The sequence below is a fragment of the Erinaceus europaeus genome, chromosome 20, assembly GCF_950295315.1.
Source record: "Erinaceus europaeus chromosome 20, mEriEur2.1, whole genome shotgun sequence".
Lineage (NCBI taxonomy): Eukaryota > Metazoa > Chordata > Mammalia > Eulipotyphla > Erinaceidae > Erinaceus > Erinaceus europaeus.
Window position 1 is genome coordinate 18,953,159 of NC_080181.1, and position 18,256 is coordinate 18,971,414.

The following is an 18,256-nucleotide window of genomic DNA, read 5'->3' on the forward strand; positions in this document are numbered from 1 at the left end:
AAAGGAATTCAGTTGTCATTGAAAACCTCTCATTGGTTACTAGATTAAAAAAAAAAACTTTTTAAAAAAAGAAGTAGATAACAAGGCTGGTGACACAGCTGCTTTGCCATGTGTACAACCTCGGTCAAGCTTGGCTCCCACAGCATTGAAGGAAACTTCTTTTTTTTTTTTTTTCCTCCAGGGTTATTGCTGGGCTCAGTGCCTGCACCATGAATCCACCGCTCCTGGAGGCCATCCTTTTCCCCTTTTTGTTGACCCTATTGTTGTAGCCTCGTTGTGGTTATTATTATTGCCATTGTTGATGTTCTTCATTGTTGGACAGGACAGAGAGAAATGGAGAGAGGAGGGGAAGACAGAGAGGGGGAGAGAAAGACAGACACCTGCAGACCTGCTTCACCGCCTGTGAAGCGACTGCCCTGCAGGTGGGGAGCCGGGGGCTCGAACCGGGATCCTTATGCTGGTCCCTGTGCTTTGCGCCACATGCGCTTAACCCACTGCGCCACCGCCCGACCCCCTGAAGGAAACTTCTGTGCTGTAGTCCTTCTCTGCCTCTCTGGCTCTCCTTTTTTTTAAGCTGGCTGTGATATTCTTTTTTATTTATTTATGTATTTATGTATTTATTTATTTATTTTTAGTTCTTCCATTTTCCTTCCCCATTTTAAAAATGAAAAAATGATACATATAGAAATAAAGCTAAGAATTAAAAATATATAACAAAAATATAAATAAAATGCATAAAGATTACCTTAACTTTGTAGAGCATTTTACATGAAGTTAATGGCTTTAACTGTAGATTAACAGATTCAAAGAATGAACAAATTAAAATGAGATGCTTGTATTTATTTATTCCCTTTTGTTGCCCTTGTTGTTTTATTGTTGTAGTTGTTATTGTTGTTGTTATTGATGTCATCATTGTTGGATAGGACAGAGAGAAATGGAGAGAGGAGGGGAAAACAGAGAGAGGGAGAGAAAGACAGACACCTGCAGACCTGCTTCACCGCCTATAGGGTGAAGGTGGGAAGCTGGGGACTGGAACCAGGGTCCTTACATCGATCTTTGTGCTTTACACCACATGCACTTAACCCGCTGCACTACCACCTGACTCCCTCTGTCTCTGTTTTTAAAAAACTCAGAAAGTATAGATAGATAATAACTTGGGTGAGGCTTTCTCTACTATCCAAGCTAAAGCAATCCTGTGACCCCATCCAGTCACACCCACCTCCTCACCTCTGCAGCTTCCCTTCCTCTCCCCTTTCTAAGCCTCCAACAAGCCCCTTCCCACCCCCCAGTCCAGGCACCCCACCCCTGCTTTCTGCCTATCTGAATCCTCCAGAGGGAGCATCAACCCTTCCTCCTCAAGAAGCCCTTCCACTCCCGTCCATCCCTGAACTCCCCTGCCCTTCAAATTCAAGTCGCTTGATGCTGCAGCCTTCTGTCTGTGGCTCTGCTCTGTCTTTGTCTGTTTCTTCTTCCCCAGTCAGGGCATAATGGACCAGAATAATGTTTGAAGAAAAGACAGTGAGTGTTCTGGAACTGAGGAAAGACCCCACTGTCAGTTAGGATCTAGTCAAAGACAGAGACCATCCCATCATTTCAAAAGGAAAGTCTCACTAGGAAAGATGAGGTCCGTGGTGCCAGGAGATAGCTCACCCAGTAAAGTGCATACTTCAGTGTGTGGCAGGAGCCGGGTTCACATCCTTAGCTATCACAGAAAAGGGGAAGATCTGTGAGTGGTGGAGCAGTGCTGTGCTATCTCTCCTTTCTGTCTCTCGATTTCCCTCTCTGTCTCTTACCCTTTATTTAGAAAAAAATACGGGGGGGGGGGTGTTAATGTCTTCCAAGGAAGTAAAATCAGGCAGGCAAGAAGCCATAGCCAAGCTCTGACAGAGAAAACAATGCAGCCAGGGAGGTGGCACAGTGGTGGAGTGCAGGTCTTGTGTGCATGAGGTCCCAAGTTCGATCCCCATCACTATATATGCCAAAAGGGGGCTCTCTCTTGCCTCTCTCTCAGATATAAATAAGCAATTTGCTTAAAAAGATTAAGTAAGGGAGTCGGGCGGTTAAGTGCAGGTGGTGCAAAGCACAAGGACCAGCGTAAGGATCCTGGTTCGAGCCCCCAGCTCCCCACCTGCAGGGGAGTCACTTCACAGGCGGTGAAGCAGGTCTGCAGGTAACTATCTTTCTCTCCCCCTCTCTGTCTTCCCTTCCTCTCTCCATTTCTCTCTGTCCTATCCAACAACAACAGCCATAGCAACAACAACAAGGACAACAAAAATGGTGTGTGGGGGAAGGCCTCCAGGAGCGGTGGATTTGTGGTGCAGGCACCTAGCCCTAGTGATAACCCTGGAGGCAAGAAAAAAAAAAGAATGAAAAAAAATTTTAAAAGAATGGGGACGGGTGATGCACACTCAGTTGAGTGTACCTGTCGCCATGCTTAAGGACCCAGGTTCAAGTCCCCAGTCCTCACCTGCAGAATGGAAGTTTTACCAGTGCTCTTTCTGTTTATTAGTCTCTTTCTCTCTCTCTTCCATTCTCTGTCCCTCCCTCTCTATTTCCTTTTCCCATCTCTATGTCCTATCAAATAAATAAAAATTTTAAAATGTACAAGGCATGTACATTAGAATTAATCAGCTTGACTTAAAATTGCATCCGTCATCTACATGCTCATCTGAAGACAATGATGCCATTCAAAACCACACACACTCACCCACAAAGCAAACATCAACAGGCTTCAAAGCACTGAAGCCGCACAGGATATATCCCCTGGCCAACCTATTTAAGTTAAAAGGAAAAAAATAAAATGAAATCTAGAATACTTTTGTTTGTTTGAAAAATGAAGAAATTCACCAACAAATCACCCATATGTCAGTGAAGAAGTCATAATGAGAATCATAAAATATTCGGAACTAAAGATTGGAAAACAAAGAGACAAAATGGTTATGATAAGCAGGTAATACGATGAGACATAAAAAAAACGAAAAACAGCCTATCAGAAAGCGTATGCAAGAGTTTTGCAAAGTTTCTGGATAGATTAAAAAAAAAAAAGCCAAATTCCTTTCTAGCCAGCAAAAGTCATAAAAGGAAATTTGAAACAGACTTCATTCATCCTGGCATTAAAAAATATGAAGTGCCTAGGAATAAATCCAACAAAATATGTACAAGGCATTAATGGAGCAAATTATAAAATTTTATTGGAAGACATTAAAGAAGACCTAAATAAATGGAGAAAGATACCACCACTTTATGGCTGGAAAGACTCGGCATTGTAAAGATGTCATTTCTCTACAAATTGATTGATAGGCTCAGTAAAACCCAATTAAAATCCCAATGGGCTTTTGTTGGAACTTGACAAGCCAGCTTTCAAATTTATATAGCAATGCCCAGGGCAGAGGGGAACTAGATACTCTTAAAGAAAAATGAGACAGGCTGGTTCTGACAGATGCAGTGCTTCTTAAAAAGCTATCATGTGGTCCGGGAGGTGGTGCAATGGATCAAGCACTGGATTCTCAAGCATGAGGTCCCAAGTTCAATCCCCGGCAGCACACGTACCAGAATGGTATCTGGTTCTTTCTCTCTCTCCTCCTATCTTTCTCATCAATAAATAAATAAAATCTTTTTTTAAAAAAAGCCATCATAATCAAGGCAAGCTAGTATCTGTAGAAGAATTGGCAGGCAGATCAACAGAAGCGGGAAATAAATTTCCACACTTTTTGCAACAGGCTGTTCCACATGTGAGAGGTGGGAGTCCAGATGAGGGAGGGGAAGGCGAGACTTTTCAACGAGTAGGACTGACTGGGGTCATTGAGTATCTACCAGCGAGAAAATGGAATCATCAAGAGAATCCCTCTTGGTGCTGTATCCACACCTCAAACAATCAATTCAAGTGGATTTAAAATTATACAGGAAGGACACAACTCAAAATATTTAGATGGTAATAGAGAATAGCTTAAGGCTTTCTTTCTTTTCTTTTCTTTTCTTTTTTTGCCTCCAGGGTTATTGCTGGGCCTCGGTGCCTGCACTATGAATCCACTGCTCCTGGAGGTTATCTTTTCCCCTTTTGTTGCCCTTGTTGTTTATCGTTATTGTTATTATTATTGTTGTTGTTGCATAGGATAGAGAGAAATTGAGAAAGATGGGGAAGACAGAAAGGGGAGAGAAAGACAGACACCTGCAGACCTGCTTCACTGCTTGTGAAGTGACCCTCCTGCAGGTGGGGAATGGGGGGGCTCAAACCAGGATCCTTAAGTCGGTCCTTAACTGCACCATGTAAGGACTTTTTTTTTCCTCCAGGGTTATTGCTGGGCTTGGTTCTTGCACCATGAATCCACCGCTCCTGGAGGCCATTTTTTCCCCCTTTTGTTGCCCTTGTTGTTGTAGCCTCACTGTGGTTATTATTATTACCATTGTTGATGTTGTTCATTGTTGAATAGGACAGAGAGAAATGGAGAGATGAGGGGAAGACAGAGAGGGGGAGAGAAAGACAGACAGCTGCAGACCTGCTTCACCACATGTAAAGTGACTCCCCTGCAGGTGGGGAGCCAGGGGCTCGAACCGGGATCCTTACACCAGTCCTTGCGCTTTGCACCACGTGCACTTAACCCACTGCGCCACCGTCTGACCCCCAGGATTTCTTTTGTAACATACTTATTTACTGGCTATAGACAGAGGGGAATTGAGAGATAAATAGAGATAGAGAAGAAAAGATAGATAGATAGATAGATAGATAGACCTACAGCACTGCTTGTGAAGCCTCCCTCCCTGTAAATGAAGACGGAGGGCTTAAACTCAGGTCCTTGTGCACCATAAGAAGTGCACTCAACGGGAGGCGGGCAGTAGTGCAGCTGGTTAAGCACACGTGGCACAAAGCAAAAGGACGGGTGTAAGGACCCCGGTTTGAGCCCCTACCTGCAGGGGAGTCGTTTCACAGGCAGTGAAGCAGGTCTGCAGGTGTCTATCTTTCTCTCCCCCTCTCTGTCTTCCCCTCCTCTCTCCATTTCTCTCTGTCCTATCCAACGACGACAACAATAACAACAGAAACAATAAAAACAACAAGGGCAACAGAAGGGAAAATAAATAAATATAATAAAAAATAAAAAATAAAGAAGTGCACTCAACTAGGTGTGCTACTGCCCAGCTCCTGGATTAAGGATTTCTTAAATTAGTACACAAACCATCCACTGAAAATGAAAAATTTGTAAAGCTGAGTAGACTGCACTTAAGAATATCTGGTCACAATGTACAAGGACCCTGGTTCCCACCTGAAGGGGGGAAGAAGGTTCATTCTTTCTCTCTCCCTCACTCTTCCCCTGTCCCTACCTCCCCTATCAATTTCTCTGCTTCTATCCAACAAATAAATGAACTAGAAGAATATATTTTATGAAAGATGAGACAAGCCACAGAGTGGGAAAAAGGCATCAACACATATTGAAACTGAAAAAGAACTAGGAGCCAGAATGCAGAAAGAACCCTGTGAATAAACATGAGACTAAAGAACCTATGAGGGGAGTCGGGCTGTAGCGCAGCGGGTTAAGCGCAGGTGGCGCAAAGCACAAGGGCCGGCATAAGGATCCTGGTTCGAACCCTGGCTCCCCAGCTGCAGGGGAGTCGCTTCACAGGCGGTGAAGCAGGTCTGCAGGTGTCTATCTTTCTCTCCTCATCTCTGTCTTCCCCTCCTCTCTCCATTTCTCTCTGTCCTATCCAACAACAACAACAACAATAATAACTATAACAATAAAACAACAAGGGCAACAAAAGGGAAAAATAAATAAAATAAATAAATAAATAAATAAAAAAGAACCTATGAATCCAGGAGTTGCGTGGTAGTGCAGGGAGTTAAGTGCAGGTGGCACAAAGCAAAAGGACCGGCCTAAGGATCCCGGTTCGAGCCCCCGGCTCCCCACCTGCAGGGGAGTCGCTTCACAGGCGGTGAAGCAGGTCTGCAGGTGTCTATCTTTCTCTCCTCCTCTCTGTCTTCTCCTCCTCTCTCCATTTCTCTCTGTCCTGTCCTATCCAACAACAATAACAGTAATAACTACAACAATAAAACAACAAGGGCAACAAAAGGGAATTTCTAAAGAAGTTAATAAAAAAAGAACCTATGAAGCCAATGAGAGAGATGTTTAATCTTGCCACCAGAAGAGAGCTCAGCCAGTAGGGCAAGTGCCTTGCCATGCCCAGTATCCCGGGTCTGAGCCCCAGCACCGTATGGGAGATCCATGGATGGTGGACCAGTGCCATGCTGTCTCTCCCGTCTCTTCTTCTTTGAAATGGGTGAGTGAGAAAATTGGCTCAGAGAAGCTTGAGCAGTGCTCCCATATACTTCATATACTTTTGGCCCCGAGAGAGCTGTGCCAGAACAGAGAAACTCTTGGGGCTAGGCAGTAGCACAGCGGGTTAAACACACATGGCATGAAGCAGAAGGACCGGCATAAGGATCGTGGTTTGAGCCCCCATATCTACCTGCAGAGAGGTCACTTCCCAAGCAGTGAAGCAGGTCTGCAGGAGCTTGCCTTTCTTTCTTTCTTTCTTTCTTTCTTTCTTTCTTTCTTTCTTTCTTTCTTTCTTTCGTCCTTCCTTCCTTCCTTTCTTACTTTCTTTCTTTTTTTATCAGAGCACTGTTCCGTTCTGGCTTATAGTGGTGCGGGGTTTTGAACCTGGGATTTTGGAGCCTCAGGCTTGAGTCTCTTTGCAGAACTATTATGCTGTCTATCCTCCGCCCATGGTGTCTATCTTTCTCCCCCCTCTGTCTTCCCCTCCTCTTTAAATTTCTCTCTGTCCTATCCAACAACAACAGCAATGACAATAACAACAACAACAACAGCAATAACAACAAGGCAACAAAAATGGGAAAAATGGCTGTCAGAAGCAGTGGATTCATAGTGCAGGCACTGAGCCCCAACAATAACCCTGGAGACAAAAAAAAAAAAAAAAAAAGAACAAGGAAACTCTCATCTTTCTTCATGACAAGACTGCGGGTGGGCATCGAGTTTGCCTGTACACTTTGAGTACTGAAAATGCAGAGATCCTTGTGGCCAGGTAGTGGCGCACCTGGTTAAGCACACACATCACAGTGCACAAGGACCCAGGTTCAAGCTCCTGGTTCCCACCTGCAGGAGGACGGCTTCATGAGTAGTGAAGTAGGTCTGCTGGTGTCTCTCTTTTTCCCTGTCTAATCTCCCCCTTTCTTCTCAATTTCTGTCTCTATCCAATAACAAATAAGTAAAAATATTAAAAGAGAGAGAGAATGCAGAGATTCTTTCAAATGAGGTCCTTCCTTTAGGGCAAACACTAGAAGAAGAAGGTCCTTCCTTTGGATAACTACCTAGGAGTGGTTTTACTGTGTCATAAAGTCTCTCCATTCAGACAAGTCTAAGAAACCTCACACTGTTTTCCACAGGGGCTGCCCCCAGACCAGATGGATAGAGCCAAGGTGATCACGTTAAATGAGATGGGAGAGGAAAGACAACTGCTGGACAGTTTTGCTCCTATGTGGAGTGTGTACTTAGACAGAACCCCAGACACCCCCAGACTTTGCTCTGTATTCTCACTCACTCTCATTTGTTGGGCTTGAGTCACTCAAGTTCCCCCTGGGGAGAACTGCCATCCTACCAAGGCTGGGGGCAAGCTGGCCAGGAACTTTCTAAAAAGGATGGTGGGGGGGGCGGGTGGTGGTGCATCTGGTTGAGTGCACATGTTGCCATGCACAAGAAGGGTTCAAACGCCCAGTCCCCACCAGCAAAGGGGAAGCTTTGTAAGAAGTGAAGCAGTGTTGCAAGTGTCTCTCTCTCCTTATCATACTCTTTCCTCTCAATTTCTGGCTGTCTGTATCAATAAATAAATAAAGATAATATAAAAAATATTTTAATAATTTCTGTAACTTAAAAGAATGAAAATTGGGATCAACTAGGAATACCAAAGGAGACCACCCGGACCGAAACAAGACAGGACTAGAATGACCACAGAAACCCAGTAAATCACCCGTGAGTACAAACACGCGTGGCTGGTGACAGAGAGGAGAGAGGGGCCTAAGGAGAGATTAAGTGACTGCTAACAGTTCGACAGTTTGTCAGTGGAGACACCACCTCCAGTCTGCTCCACCAACAAGGGGACAGCTGAAGGGAGGAAAGGACTCCCCAGAGACTCACCAAGTACAACTCTGAGTCTCCATTGCTACTACCCTCAGAATCTGGAGCAGCAACAGGGAGGGACACCAGGCCACAGAGATCTAACCGGGAAACTCAGGAGAAGACCTATACCTCGGTGGCATAGCTGAGGGGCTGTGAAAGTCTCTTTGCATAACCACTGGATTATCTCTGCCACACCCTGCTTTATCTCTTGGTCAGGAGTCATTGATTAAGCCAAGAAGCCTATTGATAGTTTAAAAGCCCTCAGGCTACCATAGCCTACAGGGGGAAAAAAAAAAGGCTTTTACACCACTGAACTCCAACTCAGGGATTGAAAAAACTGTTAACTTATATAAAATGGTTAAAACAACAAGAAAAAATAATGGAGACTCGAACCAGGACAAGAGTCCAGCTAAAAGTCCTCCAGAGGGCAAAGCACAAAACAACGAGTTCAACATCCAAACATTAGCTAAGGAAATAATAACAGGAGTGAGTAAAGAATTTGAAAAAATTGTAATCAGAACTGCAGGAACAACAAATGAGAATATGGAAGAAAATTCTAATTATCTCATGGTTATTAGAGAGCTGAAAGCTGAAATTGCTGAGCTAAGAAGGCAACTAGCTGAACAAGCTAAAACAGTATCAGAGCAGGGCAACAAAATAGATGAACTCCAGAAAGCAGTAGAGGGCAGAGAGAATAGAATCTATGAGGCTGAAGACAGAATTAGCAAGATTGAGGATGAATTAGAGACAACTAAAGAAGAAGTAAGAGATCTCAAAAAGAGATTAAGAGATGCTGAAAACAACAACAGAGTCCTATGGGATGACTTCAAAAGAAACAATATACGCATTATTGGCTTACCAGAGGAAGAAAGAGAAGGGGAGGAAGAAAGCGTTCTCCAGGCCATAATAGCTGAAAATTTCTCTAGTCTAGACAACACCAAAGACATAAAGATTCAAGAAGCCCAGAGGGTCCCAAACAGAATTAACCCAGACCTAAAGACACCAAGACATGTCATACTTAGATTGGAAAGGAATAAGGATAAAGAAAGGATCCTCAAGGCTGCAAGAGAAAAACAAAGAGTCACCTACAAAGGAAAACCCATAAGATTAGCAGCAGACTTCTCCATACAAACACTACAGGCCAGAAGAGAATGGCAAGATATCTATCGAGTGCTCAATGAGAAAGGCTTTCAGCCAAGAATACTATATCCTGCTAGACTGTCATTCAGACTAGATGGAAGCATCAAAACCTTCTCAGACAAGCAACAGTTGAAGGAAGCAACCATCACCAAGCCTGCCTTGAAAGAAGTTCTGAAAGGTTTCCTATAAACAACCAGACCACCACAAATAGAACATATATCAAAACACTCTAAAACTCTACAAGAATGGCGTTAAAATATCTTCAATCTTTGATATCAATAAATGTGAATGGCCTGAATTCACCTATTAAAAGACACAGAGTAGGAAGATGGATCAGAAAACACAACCCAACAATATGTTGTCTACAGGAAACTCACCTAACGCAACAAGACAAACACAGACTTAAAGTGAAAGGATGGAAAACTATCATTCAAGCCAATGGCCCACAAAAAAGGGCAGGAACAGCTATTCTCATATCTGACATGATAGACTTTAAAATACATAAGATTAAAAAAGATAGGAATGGACACTACTTAATGCTCAGAGGATCAGTCAATCAAGAGGACTTAACAATTATTAATATCTATGCACCCAATGAGAAGCCATCTAAATACATCAAACTTCTACTGAAAGAGCTACAGCAATATATTAACAGTAACACAATCATAGTAGGGGACTTCAACACCCCACTATCTCAACTTGACAGATCATCCAGGAAGAAAATCAGTAAAGACATAAGGGAGCTAAATGAAGAGATAGATAACCTAGAACTATTGGACATTTTCAGAGTCATTCAGAGCAAGTTGTGGTATATATACACAATGGAATACTACTCAGCTGTAAAAAATGGTGACTTCACCGTTTTCAGCCCATCTTGGATGGACCTTGAAAAAATCATGTTGAGTGAAATAAGTCAGAAACAGAAGGATGAATATGGGATGATCTCACTCTCAGGCCGAAGTTGAAAAACAAGATTAGAAAAGAAAACACAAGTCGAACCTGAAATGGAATTGGAGTATTACACCAAAGTAAAAGACTCTGGGGTGGGTGGGTGGGTGGGGAGAATACAGGTCCATGAAAAATGATGAATGAAATAGTGGGGGTTTTATTGCTAAATGGGAATCTGGGGAATGTTATGCATGTAAAAAAAAAAAAAAGAAGTAGAAACGCAAAGCAGAAATTGACTGAGTTTGGAGTATGGCACCAAAGTAAGAAAGCAGAAGTATACTAGAGTTTGCAGTGAGTACCTCCCTAATACTTCCTCTCCACTTTTCCAAGCTTTGGGTCCATGATTGCTCAACAATTTATTTGGCTTTGTATGTTAACTCTCTTTTCAGTCACCAGGTTCCAGGTATCATCAGGATGCCGGCCAGACTTCCCTGGATTGAAGACACCACCAATGTGTCCTGGAGCTCAGCTTCCCCAGAGACCCATCCTACTAGGGAAAGAGAGAGGCAGACTGGGAGTATGGACCGACCAGTCAACGCCCATGTTCAGCGAGGAAGCAATTACAGAAGCCAGACCTTCTACCTTCTGCAACCCTCAATGACACTGGGTCCATGCTCCCAGAGGGATAGAGAATGGGAAAGCTATTGGGGGAGGGGGTGGGATATGGAGATTGGGCGATGGGAATTGTGTGGAGTTGTACCCCTCCTACCCTATGGTTTTGTTAATTAATCCTTTCTTAAATAAAAAAAAAAAAAAATAAGGGCAAAAAAAAAAAAAAAAAAGAATGAAAATTCAGCCCAGGAGAGGTGAAAGCATATATTCACAAGGCCCCAGCATTAATTTTTAAAATTGTTTTATATTTATTCGTTTTCCCTTTTGTTGCCCTTGTTTTTTTTTATTGTTGTTGTAGTTATTGATGTCGTCGTTGTTGGATAGGACAGAGAGAAATGGAGAGAGGAGAGGAAGACAGAGAGGGGGAGAGAAAGACAGACACCTGCAGACCTGCTTCACCGCCTGTGAAGCGACTCCCCTGAAGGTGGGGAGCCGGGGGGCTCCAACCTGGATCCTTCCATTGAACCAGGATCCTTCTTGCGCTTTGCGCCACATGCGCTTAACCTGCTGCGCTACCACCCGACTCCCTCCCCCAGCATTATTAAACCACACTAAGCAGACAGCTCTTTGGAAGAGCCAACATGGGTTCCAGCAGCAGGAAGAGCACCATGAACCTGCTAGGTTTGCTGTGGCCCGTGGACTGCGCATGCGCCCACTCCGATTGCCCAGACTGGCGGGAGCTTCGGGGTGCAGCAGGGGCTGGGCCGGGCCGGCCTCTCTTCCTCTGCAGCTTATCATCCAGGTTGCTGTGGGCTGGTGGGAAGCTGGTCCTCCACTCAGAGGTCAGGGAGGTCAGGCTGAAGAGGCAAGCAGGCCCGGGAAGGTGAATCACCTGAGGGCAGAGTACTCCTGTCCTGTGGGCCTTGCTGCCTGCCAAGCTCAGGACTCTACTGCCCCCTTGTGTCCAGCGAGTGAAGTGCAACTCAAAAACAGGGTTGGGCCCCCCAGGAAGCCCTGTCTCTGCTCCCCTCCCCTCCTGGGACCTTCTGGGCTCCCACGCTGAAACACCCACCCAGCAGGACAGCCTGTGCCCAGGTGCCCACCACCAATCCCAGCGCCTCTACCTTCCTGAGAGCCCAGGACCCTTCCTGGAAGGCCAAGGGAAGCGAGGATTGTTCACTGTGAGTGTTAGGGCTGCTATTACCGTGGGCCAGGGATCCAACCCACAGCCTCGTTCAAATGCTGGTGCTCTGCCGCTAAGCTACAGCCCTGGCCCAGGATTGACTACTTAATTTTTTTTTAATTTAATTTTTTTTTTTTTTTTTTGCCTCCAGGATTATTGCTGGCGCTCGGTGCCTATATTACGAATCCACTGCTCCTGGCGGCCATCTTTTTTCTTTTCTTCTTTTTGTTTTTGTTGTTGTTGGATAGGACAGAAAGAAATTGAGAGAGGAGGAGAAGACAGAGGGGGAGAGAAAGATAGACACCTGTAGACCTGCTTTACCGCCTGTGAAGCGACTCCCCTGCATGTGGGGAGCCGGGGGCTCAAGCCGGTCCTTGCGCTTTGCACCACATGCGCTTAACCCACTGCGCCACCGCCCGACTCCCTACTGCAAGTTCTGTGCTTTCCCTCCTCAGGTCCTGGGATCAGCTTTTTCTTCTTCCTCCCTCCCTCCCTCCCTCCCTCCTTCCCTTCCTTCCTTCCTTCCTCCCTCCCTCCCTTCCTCCCTTCCTCTGGGATGTCACAACTCTAGGCCAACTTTCTCCAACAGAAAGAGAGTGAGACAGAGGAAGAGACAGTGACATCACAGCACTGAAACTGCCCCAGCACGATGGGGGTGGGGGCTAGATCCTGGGTCCTGCATGCATCAAGGCAGTGCCTCTGCCCCTCCCTCCCCAGAGAGCTATCTGGCTGGCCCCAGGCTTTGGTGGTGAAGAGGCTTCCCAGTGCAGGCAGGGCAGGGGGCGGACCCTGTTATACAGGGGAGGGGAAGGGCAGGGCAGGCATGGACCTCAGCACCCACCCACCCCCACCTGTAGCAAGCATAGCCCATCCTCGCTTCAGGCCTCTGCCAGCTTACCCACCTCCTCTCAAAACACCATCGCCGAGGTCAAGGCCTCAATCACGTCCTGCCCCTTCACCACCCAGATCACAGCTGGCCTGACACACTGAGAGCCCAGCAAGGATGATATTGCCTCACGATGAGCCTGAGTTCTCAGTGCCTGGGCCACAGGAACAACTATTGATGGGCGCCCGCCCCCTCCCCCCCCCAAAGGAGGCCTTGTGACTCTGGCCTGATCTGAGGCAGATTCAACCGCCATTCACCTTGTGGGGAAAACACAGCTAGGCCTGCCCACTAGCTCTGTCAACACACACAGGCACATTGTGCACTTGTTCACACACATGTGAATATGCCTAGTAACCTCACACACTCATGAAGACACACATGATTGCATGAATATGCACAAGCTTTCAAGGAGCTCACACACATGTGCACACTCTCACAGACACAGCAACTAATGCATACAACTACTTGCAGACACACACAACTTGCACAAAAACATGTGCGTGCATGTGCGCACGCACGCACACACACAGGCAAAGTAAGAGACACATCTCACCCCGGAGAAATGACGAACACAAGATCCCTGAGCTGGTACCAGTGGGGGCCACGGGGAGCACAGGGTGTACCACAGGATCAAGGGCACTGATGTCACAACCCACTTAGCATAAGGACAGTCCCGGGCAAAGTACTTGAGCACAGTGCCTGGCCTGACGTGGGTACTCATCAAATATTTGTCGAGTGAATTAGTGGCTTGCCTGCCTCCAGCCTTGAGACTTTAGGATGCCCCCGCCCACCAGGCATGCCACCTGACCCCAGCACACCAGGTGCCAACAGCACCCTCCAGACATGTCAACCAGAATGCAACTTTGCTTACCGTTCCCAAACAGAAATGTGGTTCTCCTCTAGGTGAGCTCCAAGCTGCTGCTGTGCCTGCCCTCTACACCTCTTCCCCACGGCAGTCACCCATGGCCACCTGTAGCAGTTACTGACCAGTGGCTGCTTCCTGAAAAGCCTCTCCCAACTGCCCCACCTCGTCTAGAACGAGGAAGGCAACTGCTTGGGGTCCTCAGGCCCGTGCACCACACACGGAAGCCTGGTCCACCCAAATGCACACCCACAGCTGTGTGCACGTGACTGGTGACCCAGTGTGCTCAGGCTCCAACTCTGGATTCCAGTGCTGTTAGTTCCATTTCAGAGACAGGGAAACTGAGGTGCCCGATAGCTCATCCACCAGAGACAGGAATCTGAGCAACCCAATTCCAGGTCCCAGGTCTCCTACATGCAAGCCTGCTGCTTGCTTGTCTTCTCTCCTTCCTCCTCCTCCTCCTCAAATATATTTTGTTATATTTTAATGAGAGAGACAGCGATCAGAGCATTGCTTAGCTCTGGCTTATGGTGGTGCTGGGGATTGAACCTGACACCTCGGAGCCTCAGGCAGGAAAGTCTTTTTTTTTCTTCTTCTTTCCTCCAGGGTTATTGCTGGGCTCGGTGCCTGCACCATGAATCCACCGCTCCTGGAGGCCATTTTTTCCCCCCTTTTGTTGCCCTTGTTGTTGTAGCTTCGCTGTGACTATCATTATTGCCATTGTTGATGTCGTTTGTTGTCGGATAGGACAGAGAGAAATGGAGAGAGGAGGGGAAGACAGAGGGGGAGAGAAAGATAGACACCGCCTGTGAAGCGACCCCCCTGCAGGTGGGGAGCCGGGGGCTCGAACTGGGATCCTTATGCCAGTCCTTGCGCTTTGTGCCACATGCGCTTAACCCACTGCGCCACCGCCTGATCCCCAGGAAAGTCCTTTTGCCTCACGACTTTGGCATCTCCCCAGTCAGCCTGCTGCTTTCTTTTCTCTTCATGGGGCAGAAGTGTTAGCAGGGGTGTGGATGGGGCTGATGAGTGAGCTCTGAAACTGCACAGTTTCCAAAATGCCAAGAACAGGAGATTATATGTGCGTGTGTGTGTGTGAATGTGTGTGTGCATGTGTATGTGTGTGTGCGTGTGTATGTGTGTGTGCGTGTGAATGTGTGTGTGCGTGTGTATGTGTGTGTGCGTGTGTATGTGTGTGTGCGTGTGTATGTGTGTGTGTGTGAATGTGTGTGTGCGTGTGAATGTGTGTGTGTGTGTGTGAATGTGTGTGCATGTTTGTGTGTGTGCGTGTGAATGTGTGTGTGCGTGTGAATGTGTGTGTGTATGTGTGTGTGCGTGTGAATGTGTGTGTGCGTGTGAATGTGTGTGTGCGTGTGTATGTGTGTGTGCGTGTGAATGTGTGTGTGCGTGTGAATGTGTGTGTGCGTGTGAATGTGTGTGTGCGTGTGAATGTGTGTGTGCGTGTGAATGTGTGTGTGCGTGTGAATGTGTGTGTGCGTGTGTATGTGTGTGTGCGTGTGAATGTGTGTGTGCGTGTGAATGTGTGTGTAGGGGCTCAAGTCTTATAGCAGCCCCAGGAGGCCTCAGAGCCAGGGGCAGCACAGCTTCTTGCCTGGCCCCACGGTCCCTCCCCAGCAGGGCTGCTAGAGGTGGCTACTCTGAGCCTCTGCACCTGCTCTCCGGGCAGCCACGCATAAGATGCATCTACACGGGAGTCGGGTGGTAGCGCAGCGGGTTAAGCGCACGTGGTGCAAAGCGCCAGGACCGGCATACGGATCCCGGTTCGAGCCCCCGGCTCCCCACCTGCAGGGGGGTCACTTCACAGGCGGTGAAGCAGGTCTGCAGGTGTCTATCTTTCTCTCCCCCTCTCTGTCTCCCCCTCCTCTCTCCAGTTCTCTCTGTCCTAAGGACGACATAAATAACAACAACAACAATAACTATAACATCAAAAAACAACAACAAAGGCAACAAAAAGGAAAATAAATAAATAACTACAAAAAAATGTGCATTTACACATCAGAGCTTTGAACCACACGCATTAAGTGATGAGAAAAGCTCATGAGGTGACAGTGCGGTGGCTGGAAGTGTTCTGGCCTGGTGCTCTGCGTCCCTGCCTGGCCTGCAGTGACAGTGCCTCTTCTGTGCCATTAGGGAGAATGTCTGCCTACCTTCTAAGCTCCCTCAGGTGGCCCCAGGCTGCCTGGCAGGTTCCCACGGGGAACAGGCAGAAATATGACCATCTGCCTAGGGGAAAAATTAGCCATGGGGCATAGAAGAGCAGGGTGGCACACTGAGGAGGACACACATCGCCACCTGCTGGGAAGATGCTTCATGAGCAGTGAGCAGTGCGGCAGGTGTCTCTGTCTCTCTAGCTCGCCCTCCCCTTCCTTCCCAGTTTCTCTCTGTCTCTATGCCCAAAAGAAAAAAATAAATAAAAGCTGCCAGGAACAGTGAATTTGTTGTACAGAAACCTGAACCCCAGTGGTAACCCTGGTGGCAGTTAAAAATTAATTAGTTAAGAGAGAAGTTATGGGATATATATCATTCCATGGGATGGATACTACTTCACAAATTAAAAAATCTTGTATACTTTGGGAAAAAAAAATAGAAGGAACTGGAGGTGATTAGCTTAGTGAAGTAAGTAAGGAGGTGAAAGCCAACTAGCAGGAAGTAGATTGTAGTGAATTGAAATGCAAGAACTTACGGGGAAAAAAAAGTAGCCAAACTAACTGCCTCCAAGACTTTTTGAGAACTATGGTGGTTAAGGGCGTGTGTGTGTGTGTGTGTGTGTCGGTAAGGAGACAGAACTTGGTGGTGGCTATGTGTAACTATATATCCTTGTAATTGTATAATCTTGTGAGCCACTATTAAGTTACCAACATCAAAAAAATAATAATCGGGGGCTGGAGGTAGCACCTCAGGTTAAGTGCACATAGCACAAAGTGCAAGGACCCACACAAGGATCCTGGTTCAAGCCCCCGGCTCCCCACCTGCAGGAGAGGTCGCTTCGCAAGCAGTGAAGCTGGTCTGCAGTGAAGCTGGTGTCTGTCTCCCTCCCCCTCTGTCTTCCCCTCCTCTCTCCATTTCTCTCTGTCCTGTCCAACAACAGCAGCAGCAGCAGCACTAATAGCAGCAAAAACAACAATGGAAAAAATACTCGCCGCCAGGAGCAGTGAATTCATAGTGCAGGCACTGAGACCAGTGATAGCCCTGAGGCAGTCGTCGTCATCATCATCATCATCATCATCATCATCATCATCATCATCACTCCCTTCCCCACCAAGTTAATCAATCTCCAGGGAGATGAGATTTAGGAGGAATAATGAACAAATGCAGTCTATGGATCTATTAATAGTTTGGTTCCAGATTCAAAAGAACCACCTTTCAATAATCATTTTTAAGTGGGCCGGGCGGTAGCGCAGTGGGTTAAGCACATATGACACAAAGTGCAAGGATTGGCATAAGGATCCCAGTTCAAGCCCCCGGCACCCCACCTGCAGGGGGTGGTCACTTTACAAGCAGTTAAGCAGGTCTGTAGGTGTCTGTCTTTCTCTCCCCCTCTCTATCTTCCCTTCCTCTCTCAATTTCTCTTTGTCCTACCCAACAAAAATGATAGCAATAACAATAACAAGGGCAACAAAAAATGGGGAATAATCATTTTTGAGGGTTGAGGGGACAGGATAGCAGTTCTATAAAAGTCTTTCATGCCTGAGGCTCTGAAGTCCCAAGTTCAATCATCCCCACCACTGTAAGTCAGAGCTGAGTAGTGCTCTGGTCTCTTTCTGTGTCTCTCTTATTAAAATAAAATATTAAAAAAAACATTTTTGAGGCAATCAGAAAAACCTCAGGAAATGATAGGATGCCTGGGATTTTCTTTAAAATACTTCAACATGGGGAGCCGGGCGGTAGCACAGCAGGTTAAGCACACATGGCACAAAGCACAAGGACCGGCTTAAGGATCCCAGTTTGAGCTCCCGGCTCCCCACCTGCAGGGTGGTCACTTCACAGGCAGTGAAGCAGGTCTGCAGGTGTCTATCTTTCTCTCCCCCTCTGTCTTCCCTTCCTTTCTCCATCCTCTCTGTCCTATCTAACAACGACGACATCAATAACAATAATAACTACAACAACGATGAAAAACAAGGGCAACAAAAGAGAAAATAAATAAATATTTAAAAAAATACTTCAACATGGGGCCAACAGGTGGATACTCCAGTCAAGTGCACACTTCACCATTTGTGAGGATCTGGGTTCAAGCCCCAATCCCCACCAGCCACCACATGGGAACACTTCCATGGGAGAAGCTTCATGAGCAGGGGAACAGAGAGTGGGAATCCTATGGTCCTGGGGGAGGCAGGGTGTGTCTTTTCTCTCTCTCTGTCTCTCTCTCTCTCTCCCTGCCTGTATCTCTATCTGAAAAAGCCAGGTTAGGATGAGATGCTCCCAAAGAAGGAAACAGACACTTCACCACAGACAGTACACTGATGGCTAACAGGCACATAAAAGATTCTCATATCAGAGGCCAGTCATTGGCACAACCAGTTGAGTGCACAAGGACCCAG